Source organism: Carettochelys insculpta, chromosome 12, assembly GCF_033958435.1.
Source record: "Carettochelys insculpta isolate YL-2023 chromosome 12, ASM3395843v1, whole genome shotgun sequence".
Taxonomy (NCBI): domain Eukaryota; kingdom Metazoa; phylum Chordata; order Testudines; family Carettochelyidae; genus Carettochelys; species Carettochelys insculpta.
Genome location: NC_134148.1, coordinates 30767081 through 30779400, shown reverse-complemented (window position 1 = coordinate 30779400; position 12320 = coordinate 30767081). Strand labels below are relative to the sequence as shown.

Here is a 12320-nt window from a genome sequence, read left to right as displayed (position 1 = left end):
ACCAGAGAGCTATGTTTAATCCTCATCCACTCCTTTCCATTCAGTTTCTCCCTTTGCAGTTTCTTTTTAAGCCATCTTTTCTTTCCTTTTTCTGATTTTTTTCCTCCTTCCAAGAGGCTGGGCTTCTCTTTCTGTCTTAGAGCCCTCCTCTTTCCCCCTGCCCATGTGTTCTTTCCCCTGGATGCCTGCCTACCTTTACTCTGAGAGTTTGAGGAGGATCCAATAAACTTAGTAATCTGCCAGCTGTCCCAGGAGGTATCTAAGGAGGCTGACAGGAGGAGTCTGAAGGTCTCTCTTACAGCCAGTGGCAGCTAAACGTGGTCTGATGTTGCAAACCGTCTCTCTTCTTTCACACTCCCATGTAGTACTCTTCAACTGTGCTGCTGCTCCTGCTGCCACTGTCTGAAAGGAACCTGACATACCACACAGGGAATTTTGATTTCTCCTGGGGGGACCCCAAAAAAAAAGGCTGGAAAACCCATCTGGAGGCTGCGAAGAAGACATACAGTAGTAGCAAGAAGTGGTGAGCCCTTTCCTTATTAAACGCACCAACAGGAGAAAACTTAACTTCTCTGCCAGGTGTATGGGACTTAGATTCTTGAAACACTGCACTGAACTGTTAAAGGTAATGTATGACGCTTTTGTCCATCGTGTCTGCTTTGATTTTTTTTAACCTTTCTTTTTCTTTCCTCAGTGCCCTAAGGGAGCAGGGCACAGATATGTGGATTGGTGGTTTCCCTGGTGAGCAGGGGTTGGAGGATATGAGGGAATTTGCTAACGGATGGAGCCCAAACTTCCCTAAAAAGTTCTCTTCATGCATAGCTCCAGCAAGAGAAAAGTTTGCCTAGCACGTCAATGCTGTTTAAGGTTGCCAGGAGCACTTTCTGGATATTAAATCTACAGCCAGAAGTAGCAACTAAGTATTGAGTTTGTTGGTGCCCTTAGCAAACCCAAAAAAAACTAAACAAAAACCTTAGTATCTCCGGGTCTAAAGAAAATCCTGCCAAGACTAACAGGTGGGAGTGGAGGAGGGGGTTAATTTTTTGCACCTTCTCCCAAGCAAACTCCTAAACTCTGAGTGTCCCTTTAAGACTGATTTCAGTGACAGCTGAGCACCGAGGACAGTTCTCATACTGATGACAAGCACTCAGGGAGGAGACACTGCTTTTTCTTTTCTTTAAATGTGTCTTAACCTGTGTTGTTTCTTCTTCTTCTGATTGTTGTTGTTGTTATCATCATCATCATCTTTAGAGGGCAAAGGGTATAACGGACTGTTGAATTCTGAATAGAGGGTGGCTGGTACATTACCTCATCCTAATGATGGGAATAAAAAGGGACTGGACCCTGCACACTGCTCATGTAAGAGTTATGGCAGCTGGAACAGAGTGTCATGTAGTGAAAGAGCTAGCAGAGATGTCAAGAGCCTCTCTAAGGACCTGCCTCTCTTTCTGAATGAACGCACAGACAGAGTATGTCCTGAGCAGTAGTCTTCAGGGAGTGCAGGCTCTATGTATTCAGGGGGATTTCTGTCCTGTCTCCCAAACAGCATCAGAACTTTCATCTTAAATCAGTTCATTGCTTACGAAAGTTATCATTTAAATCTGATGCCACTAAAAAATCTTTCTGCCTGGTGCTCCAGAAAGCCTGCTCCAGTTTAACCCTTTCCTTGTGAGTTTTCCAGCCAAGAATTAAAAGCTTTAATTTGTAAATTCTAATTTTCACCAAATGCATTGATTTTAGTCTGCAAAAACGGCAAAAGTCCCAAAGGAAAATAACAAGGAGGACTGCTGAGCTCTCCTTACTGCTTTATTTTGGGATTTTTTTTTGTTTGTGTCAGTTTTTTTCCCCCAGCTAGTGATCAATAAAATTCAAGTATGGGGCTTTGATTTTGAGGGAGGAAACATTCATATGGGGACCAGTTTTAATACATTGTACAGACACTTCACCCAAAGGCAACACACAAATTTGGAAGTTAAGTGATTGGCCTTAGACCAGTAGGAGTTGCTCATTTACAACTTTAACATTTAGAGAAGCAAATTTTGATCTGTTAGAACTCTTGAGTAGCTCTGAAAGTATCCTCTCTCCTTGGCATTGCTGCTTGCTCTGGCTGAGTTTTGCCATGCATAATCTGATTTTTTTTTTTATTTTAACATAAAATTCCCACGCTTGCTATAAGTAACAAGATAGATGGGTGGACTGAGTCGGTCTCTGGAGTGGCAGATCGAAGCAGCCATTTCTCCCCTCACTGAGACATTTCAAGTTGGTGTCAGAGTGCTGGAATGGGAGGGAGACATCCTATAGAAGCAAAGGCATTGCTTGTTCTCATGCTTCTCAGGTTAGGCTCTGAGGCTGGATTCAGACAGCTGGAGAAGTCTGAAGACATATACACAGGCTGTCTGTTCTCAGGACTATGCATGGCCTTTGCGGAGAATCTCCATCTGGTCCACCTGAACAATTATTTAACATTACCTGTAATCAACTCCACCTCCAGCAGCAGTTACTTGACAGTGGCAAAAAGTCTTGGACAATCAGTTAGGGAAGAAAGCCGAGAAGATATAGGAAAATGAGGGAGTGGGAGAAAAGAACATGAGAGAGAGAGAGAGAGAGAAAGTCTGACTGAAAAGAGTCATTGCCATTGCCATTGCCAAAAGACTGCCATTTAGCAGTCCACTGAGCTTTACTCCTTCAGAATAAATAGGAATTCATCACTATTACGTCCTATCTAATTAGAATGGGAAGGTGAAGGGAAGAATGGCAAATACCCAAGAAAACTAAGTAGGAAACAGTTAGTCCATACAGAAGTGAAGAAGGAACCCAAGTTATTTCTGGCTCATTGAGTGCTCTGAAATCCACCCGGGGATTCGCACAGGAGCCTGAAATCTGGGGGAAAACCACTGTTAGCACCAGTAAAATTGAAACAAAACGTGTTATGCTATTGAGCTTTCCTTCCCCATCTGTGGTGCAGCTCCTCAGTCAGCATCAGCTGGCATCGCTCCGGTGGCTTCATTTGACTTCACTGGAGCTGCTTTGGTTTACCTCAGCAGCATGTCTGCCTTCAGCTTTGCGCTAGAGGGGCTGCAGCCAGCTGTGCCATTGCACCCACCCTCCCCTTTTAAAAATCAGCGTGATCCTTCTACAGATAACAAGGCCTCTTTCCTCCTGCCTTGTCTGCCCCCTTCCTTGTGTGGCATGAGAGCAGGGTATTCTGCTACCACAAGACGATGCCAGTCTCCCTCCACAGGCTCCAATTTCCTTGTGCTAAATAAATCGGTCTGTGTGTGCAGGTCACAGCCAGCTTCCCTGCAGCAGCAACAAAAGCTGCGTTCATGGCAGGGTCTGGACCACATACAGGGCTAGCCAGAGCTCGGCTGTTGCAGAGCCGCTGAGAACATTCAGGGCCATTTAAAGGGTGAGAGAGAGAGAGCGCAAAGGGAAAGAGAAGGAGCCGTTTTATATACACTTATACAAAAAAAAATACTTGAGCCCAGTGCAACAACGGAAACCTTACAGTTTACTTTTAAAAACTCAGTGCCTCCTTGTGCAAGAGCAGAACAGGTCAGCCTGTGTGTGTGGAGCTGAGCTGCGGGCACTGGCTGGATGAGTAAGGAGAGTGTCTGAGTGGCTCCCTCTCCCTTGCTTTCAATGAACTTATAGTATCAACCTAAAGAAGCTTTTTGTTGGGCTCATGAATAGATGGGGGGAGGGGGTTGTAACCGTCACCCTCCAGCTTTTTAGATTCACCTCACGTTGAGGCTTTGCCTGGGTTTTTAGTTTGTTTTTAAATAAAAATTTCCACTTCTTCCCTGTGAGATGCTGCATCTCCTTCAGGCTCAGCTTGCCCTTTGACACCTGGCTCAAAGCCAGTCCAGACGGGAGAGGGCACAGGATGTGTATGTGCATGTCAGGGAAGAGCAGGACATTTGGCTTCAGTCCCAAATAATGCCCAAAAGCCTGGGTGAGCCTTGGCTTGGAAATTCCCAGGCTGTTGACTGGCAGGCAGGTTGGTGGCTTCTCTCCAGCTGCTAGGGTTTCCTCCCTCACTTTCCAAATCCATCCCTGCTGGAACGTTGTTGGCTTTAATTGACTTACACTAGAGACGGAGTTAGCCCATTGCATGATTAATCACCATGAGGCAGGTGGATACGTGATTGTCTCCATTCAGCAGATAGGTAAATCTGAGCCAGAATGAGGTGAAGTAACTTTTGAAAGACAGCAGAGCAGAGCTAAAGTCATGGTATGGACCAGAACTCAGGCATTGCTGGCTCTCGGGCCCATGCCTCACCTGAAGCCACTTGTTAGTGAAGTTTGCATGTTTTCCATAGTGCTGCATTTCACTGTGCCTCACCGGAAAAGCCCTGGGGAGGGGAGAACTATTGTATGTTTGGGAGTCAGTTGGTGGTGACTGAGGGGTAGAGCAGTCCCCCCCACCAGAGGAAGAGGTGAGAGTGGAGAGAAATGGGAGGTTGCAGCATATGATCTAGGTTTGGGCTTTCTGCTTTGCAATCATTAGCGTCACCAATGGAGGCACAACTGCATGGAAGGTCACTAAAACCTGCATTCTGAACGCCAATGTAAACTAGAGGGAAGCAAAGATGATTATGTAACCAGTATAAAAAAAATGAACCAACCCTGCTTACCCTGCAACTGAGTGAGGGAAGGAAGGCTTACAGCATGAGACAGTGCATTTATTATTGTCAAGGGTTTTGGTGAGGAGGTGTTTTGGGAAAGAAAGGTCTGTGTTATACAGCCTGGGAGGTGCATTTGTTATTATTATAGATCAGGGCCCCATTGAGCTTGCAGCTGTACAAACACAGAACAAAAAGGTGGTCCTGGGTATAGTGCTACTAGGCTGGGATACAGTCATGTTCAATAGGACTTTGGTGTGATATGTGTCTGGGAGAAAAGAAGCAGTGCAGAACTTTCTCCTATAACCCCAGTTGCTTATACAGAGAGCCCGGTGGCAGGGTACTTTGTGCTGGCAGAGGTTACACTGGGGGAATAATGAAGGAGCATATATGAAGTGAAGACCCTCAAGGAAAACTTCCCTGTCTTATTGGTAGAAAATGTACGTGACAGACAGGAAACTATTTGGTGAAGCAGGCAGTGGCTATAGTTAGGCCAGAGAGGGTTGAAACGGTCTCTTGACTCATAGCTAATAAACTAGCTTACATTAGGAAAAAAATATGGAACAAAACCATCATTCTCCAAGGCAAGACAACCACTAACTGCCTAGTGTTGGAAGGAACTTCCTCCTCAGCAATTTAGTCCATATTTTTTCCACGATGGGAGCTTTATGCTCCAAATTTTGTCACACTGACCACTGTAAGGGAATGGATATGGGCTTAGATAGCCCCTTTATTTAATCTGGACTGGCAAATCCTATGTGCCTGTGGCTTCCGGAATGATATTGGTTAATCATCAGTCAGAGAGCTCAGAGACTTTGTCTTCAAAAACACAGGAAAATACCGAAGGAGGTGAAGATTTACCTGAAGGAGTTCAAGGAGTTACAGCCTTAAGCCAAGGAAGAGGACCTTTAGCTTAGATAAGAACTTTAATTCCATAATGGAACAGCATTTTGGAGAGGGCATTTGGCTCAACAAAGGGAACCGTCCAATGTGAGATTAGACAGCAAATTCCAAAGGGCAAACTGGCAGATGATATCTGGTGAGAACAAGCGCTTCATGAAACAGCTGGTCTCCGACAGCGAGTTCTCTCCAGCTGGAGTCCTTGTTCTTCACCAGCAGCTGCTCCTGGAGCCTCTTGGAAGAAGGTGGAGCAATCTGTAACTCTAACCCACTGGGCACTTTCACATGTTTACTCAATAAACACCTTGTAACAACATAGGAAATACTGATCACTATAGGTCATTACACAGGGTGGGCCATTGAGCTCCATGGATTGCTCTGGATTTACAAGACATCACAGAGCAGTAATAGATCCTACATTTATATCTATTGCATGATCTGCAACATGGTTTCAAGGTTAGCAATAACAAAGTAGTTCAGTTATTAGAAATTAAAGGGTAGTTTCATGTAAATGATAACCTGCCATTGGCTATTTAGCCTGTAAATAATATCCAGGGCTGTATAGTATTTGGTGGATCAGTAACACATTACTACTCTCTAGGATTTAGCCTGTAGCTAGTAATTGATGTTGTAGAGTAGTGATTACCCTTCCATTCTATATTAACTGGCTTGGAAATCATATCTTTTCCCTCTATTGGAAATTACACCCTACAGCCACTGCATAGAATATGGTCTGTAAATAATACCTTTCCCCAACATAGTATTTGGTGTTTAAATATTACCCTGCCCCTGCCCCTCTATAATACTTGGTGTGTCAGTAATACCATTGCAGGACAGAAAATGATACCATTCCCCTCTGTATTACTTTCCCTATACCTAATATCCTGCTGCTTTATGTAGCATATATTGTATAAATAATACCCTGCTGCCTTATAGCAATTGATATATGCATAATACCCTGTGGCTGTGTGATGATTGAGCTGCAGTTTTGACTGTTACCTGCCCTCAGATCATTTGTGTGTTATAGTTAATCTTAGGAACGGAAGGGACCTGGAAAGGTCAACCAATCCAGTCTCCTGCACATGTCCATGCTAAGCATTTTTTAGACCATCCTTACCCCAAGGCAGTGTAGTATTTGGAGCACAACTACTCAGGGAAAGGCTCCCAACTAAACACCAAGCCTACATCTACACTACAGTGATCCTTTGAAAGACGTTCTTCCAGAAGAGCTCTTCCAAAAAATCTTCCTTCAAAAGAGCACGTCCACGCACAAAAGGATAGAAAAAAATTGATCTGCTCTTTCGACAGATAGAGTCCACACAGCCTCCACTCTTTCGAAAGAACAGGCTGGGGATCGAAAAATCCGGCACCATCAGGACAGCTCTTTCGAAAAAGGGGACCTGGGGCATCTATACATGTGTTTTTCTGAAAGAATTTTTCAGAAAAAATGGTTCTTCCTTGTCGGGGAGAGGAAGAGGGCCGCCAGAAAAAGTGCTACATTCTTCCGAGTTAATATCAAAAGAACACATTTTGTGTGTAGATGCTCTGCAGGATATTTTGAAAGAGCCCAGGCTTTTTCGGAAAAAAAAAATCGCTAGCGTAGACAGAATAATAGCTACTATTCCAAAATAACTTTGCGGAGGCCTATACATTGCAACAGTTATTTAGAAATTATTTTGAAATAGCAGACAGCTTATTTTGTATTTGGTAAACCTCATTCTATGAGGAATAGCACTTATTCTGAAATAGTTAATTCAGAGCAGGGGCTGTGTGGACAGGGAATAGGTGCTGTTTCAAAATAAGCTATTGAGCGTCCAAGGGCTCTAATATGAAATAAGCTCTGTTGTGTCTGGATGCTGTATTTTGAAATAGCCGAGCACTCTTTTGATATGCATTTTTGTGTAGATGCACTATTTTGAAACAAGCTAGTCTGAAAAATCTCTTCTGGAATAGCTTATTTCAAAATAACACTGTTGTGTAGATGTAGCCTAAGGCTGTGGCCGAACTAGCCCCTCCTTTTAGAGGGCTTATGGTAGTGTGGCACTTTGGCAGATGCTAACAACTTGCAATGCCTCATTGGCATAATGGCAGCCACACGCTCTTTGAAAGTGCCACTTCCAAAAAGCACGCCACCCATGTAGCCAGGGGCCTTGCGAATGGACCCCCTGAGTTCAAAAGCCCCTTCTTCCCAAAACCAAATATTCATGGCAGCATCTCATTAGCATCTGCCAAAGTGCCACATTAGCATAGCCTCTCTGGAAGGAGAACCTAGTGTGGCCACAGCCTAAGAGTTTAGACCAATGAGTATTATTCGAGCCTTGTGTCTATTCTAAATGCATCCTGGAGAGTCATGGAAGGCTCTCAGAACCTATGTAACAGAACCACACAAATGCCTAATATATATATAAATGGCAAATTGAGAAGGATATTACCTGAGCTTAAGCGTAACAGTCAAGTCAGTGCAGCAGCCTGGGCTCTGCCCTCAGCTGGAAGGGTCATTGCTGTCCCTGGTAAAGTGGGTAAGCCAAAGTAGGAGGGAGAGAGACAAGTTTGGAGTGCTGGGCAGTGTTCCCTCTGATTTTTGGCCCCCCAGTATAAAAAGGATGTGGATGTGCTGGAGCAGGTTCAGCAGAGGGCAACAAAAATGATTAAGGGACTGGAGCACAAGACCTATGAGGATAGACTGAGGCACCTGGGCTTGTTTTTAGTTTACAGAAGAGAAGATTTAGGGGTGATTTAATAGCAGCCTCCAACTTCCTGAAGGGGAGCTCTAAAGAGCAGGGTGAAAAACTGTTCTCAGTGGTGTCAGATGGCAGAACAAGGAGCATTGGTCTGAAGTTGAAGAGGGAGAGGTGTAGGTTGGATATTAGGAAAAACTATTTCGCCAGTGTGGGGGTGGGTGAAGCATTGGAATGCGTTGCCTAGAGAGGTGGGGGATTCTCCATCCCTCAAGATTTTTAAGTCCCAGCTTGACAAGGTCCTTGCTATGATGACTTAGTGGTGGTTGATCCTGCTTGAAGCAGGGGGCTGGACTTGATGACCTCCTGAGGTCCCTTCCAGCCCTAGGATTCTACTATTCTATGATTTGTGCTATCGATGGGCAGAATACATTTTGTTATGTGCACCAAGGCATGTGCAGCACCAATAGAACACATGCTGCCACCATGGGTGGCTGTGGGCGCTCTGCTAATCAGCTGGGCAGCTCCTGACTCTCTCCTGTGCAGCTGCCCCAGTGCTCAGCTTACAGGGAACACAAGTGCCACATCCCCACAGGAAGTGATGGCTTTTATCAGGCTTTCATTTCTCTTGTGGTATGTTTGCAGATAAGGTGTGATTGCATGGGATATTGCAAGGACAACTTGAGGCCATAGGATCCGCCTTGGCTTTGGACCTTTTCCAGCTGATCGTTTTCCATCCTATGTTTGATCTCTCTGCTTCTAGAATCAGATTCCCACTGGGCTACGATCTCACAAGTCTGAACTGCTGAAGAGCATTGGATGTGATTAATGCTTGGATGGGAGAGACCTCTGCTCTCCCTCCCAAGGGAACCCCAGAGTGCCACAGTGAGTGGTGGTGTGGCTCAGATGTTCTTTCCTCTGAACCAGCCCTAAATGCAATGCAGTGCTGCACCAGTGGGGCTGAACTACAGGACATTCCATCCCTCAGTGAAACATAAGACTGGAGTCTTGACCATTCAAGGTCCTTAAATACCCTTTGTTACTTTACCAAACAATGGGAACTTTAGTGGTTGTATCTTGGCAAAATCAAGGTTAGGTGATACTTTTTGCCTTCCTAAAGTAATTCCTTACACTTCAACTGAACATAGTTATCTTCATCTTTTCCTCAATGGATGGGTTGTATGGCTGGTCAACAACAGCAGTGTTTCATCGCCGAGACAGCTGCATTTCACTGGGAGGGAAAAATGGCAAATATTTAGAAAGCTCTTGAGCATCTGGTTTGTCACAGGAGAGAAGGCATTCTCCCTTAACTAGCACTCAGCTCAGTTCAACCTCCCCGGGCTTCTGGGAAGATCTAGCTCACACTTGGTATTTTCAGAAGCTCACCAAAGATATGCTTCCCATCTTATGTGCCTAGTTATTCCCATACCAGTTACTTGATACTTAACCTCATTTCCCCACACCCTTTAATGTTACTTTAATTCATCAGTGTGAGGCGGTGTCTAGATTGCAGGGATTTGTTGACAGAAGTTTTTGTCGGAAGATATCTTCCAATAAAGTTTCCATCAACAGATTGCGGTCAAACTACCAAGTGGATCGCAAGAACTGTCTGCTCCGTTGACAGAGAGCAGCTGGACTGCCCGGCTTCTCTATCAGCAAAACAGCCAATCAGAAGCTCAGCAGACAGGGCTGCCCAGTGTCCCGGATGCCTGTCTGTCGACAAAGGCCACCCTGGAACATCCAGACCAGCTTTCTGTCGACAGATCTCTGTTGACAGAGGCATCATTCCTTGTGGGGAGCAGGTTATAGCTGTCAACAAACATGCTGTTGACAGAATGTCTTGAGAATCTGAATGCTCCATGGGTTTTGTTGGCAAAATGGCCATTTTGCCGACAAAACCCTCTCGTGTAGACTTAGCCTGAGATGCTAAGACAATACCTACAGCTTTGAAAGAACAAGCTGAGCATGGCTTGGTGAAATTGAAATACTTGGTGGAACCAGTGATTGTTTATTTCTGTCCCATGAATGTCCAGATGGTTTTCTCTGGACACAACCACTAAGGCAACTCACTGCAGGGGGTTTGGATTGTGGTAACAACCTAGCGCCATTTGCATTCACAATGGCAGTGCCTGCATTTCTACATGTGGTGGCCTTGGGGATGCAGGCTGCAGCTGCCTCTTATGGTTCTCCTGGCTTTGAACCAGTCTTTCATTCCCTTACTATCTATTCCCAGCACAATCACATCGGTACCTTGACTATTTTTTAAAAGATTGCTGTTAATATGGTCAGATATCTGGGATTGCCTGATAATTTCCCCTATCTGTGTCCACAGTGTTTAACTGCAGTGCTCCTCTGGTTTAATTCTTCCAGCTGTTGTCTGTGAGGCCACTTAGCTGGCAGGCTGATCTGTGGTTGAGCATGTGTGTTATCGTAACAAGTTCAGTTTCTTTTGCCTTTCTTATGACTGTACCCATCAGACCGATATTTGCCTTGGTTGGAGCAATCGTATTTGCTATTTGAGCTCTCGTTTCAGCATAGAACTTTCTCATGCACTCCCCACCTTGCTATGTAAATCATTGACACCCACTTTAAGGCCCTTTTACATTGACAGAGGGGCTTGAAGGGGCCTTGATGTAACTGAGAATCCGGCTCCATAACTTTTGTATTTTATTTATGCTCTCCACTACCTAGATGTGAGAGACACATGTAAGGGACCAGTTTGGGCTTACGTACCTAACTCCCTTACTCCAAGTCTACACTAGACATGAAAGTTGATCCTCAATACACAATTCCAGCTATGACCATTGAATAGCTGGGATCAATGTATCTAGGATCGACTTATCAGGCCATCCTCAGAGAGGGAGGTTGACTGGAGAAACGCTCACATTGACTTCCCTTACTCCTTGCAATAATAAGGACTACCAGGGTTAACTGTCGAGCCCTGATAGTTTGATTTTGTGCATCCCCGACTAGGCATGTAAAATTGAACCCTGGAAGATCAACCCTGACCAGGCTGATCGCCCAGTAAGTACAGACATACCAAAGTCTCTTTTAAAATCTCAACCATAATAATTTCCAACTTAAATATAGCCTGTTGGTGTAGTGGTAGCTTCCATATGCCTCAGTCAAGACTAGGGTGTCATTATATTTATTACTGAACAAACATCTGGGGAGATATGGTCCCCGCCTCAAAACGTTTCTGATTGTCTTTCTCCTTTTTGTAAAACATGCCACACCTCAATATTGCTGTTTTGTAAACCGCCCATATTAACTTAAATTTACTTAAATTTGAGTTGAGTGAATGATTGATTTTTTGGTTCAGTGGCTGACATGAAAAACTGAAAAAAATTGTTTCAAGCCAAACAAAATATTTTATTTAGCTTCTGGATTTTTTTACCTCCTTTTGTTTGTTCTTTTTAAAAAGTTTAGCTAAATTTTGAAATAAAATGCCATTTCAAAATGAAAAGTTGAACTGTTTCCTTTTGAAAAAGTCAAAATGAAACATTTTGACTTTTTTAACTTTTATTTTTCTATTTGTTTAGCCAAAATAATTTGCTGAATTAACCCTCAACCATGTTTTTCAGCTGATGAAATTTTTGTCCTAAAATTTCATCTAGTTTGGTTTAAAAGTGGCCACTTTCAGTTTCAATTTAAAATCTAATTATTATGGGCATGTGTTTCACTGCCTTAATGTCATATTCATCTGTTTCTTTTGTAGATGGCACTGGTCTGGATTCTTCCCTGCTAAGAAAATTCTTAATGGGTCATTCTTCATCTATATTTTTTTCTGAAAAATCATATTTTTGCATCCTGTATAATATTTTGAATGCTGTTTGGTGCCAAGTGATTTGAAACAATATTTCAAATAATATATATATTATTTGAAATATTGTTTCAAATATACATATATATTATTTGCAAGGGTACTGAATTATGGAAGATAACCAATTACAATTTCCATCATTTCCTCTTCAGTCCAATCACAGTTCCTTGTTGTCATGTTCTTTTCTGGGATCTCCAAGCACATGCATTGGCCACTCTTCTGGCATAATCTATGCACCTCTTCTTTAGGAGATATCTCTACTGATAGGGCAACAGGCTTAGTTAAATACTATTA

General features: G+C 43.6%; 1 protein-coding gene across 1 annotated transcript in view; it reads left to right on the top strand.

Annotated features, from left to right (window-relative positions):
* The first annotated feature begins 546 nt into the window (after positions 1 to 546).
* Positions 547 to 12320, top strand: part of ACAN (aggrecan) — an 83917-nt gene continuing 72143 nt past the window's right edge. The window contains exon 1 of the mRNA XM_075006585.1: positions 547 to 625. The gene's annotated coding sequence lies outside the window, so the exon portion shown is untranslated. The remainder of the gene's footprint in view (positions 626 to 12320) is intronic.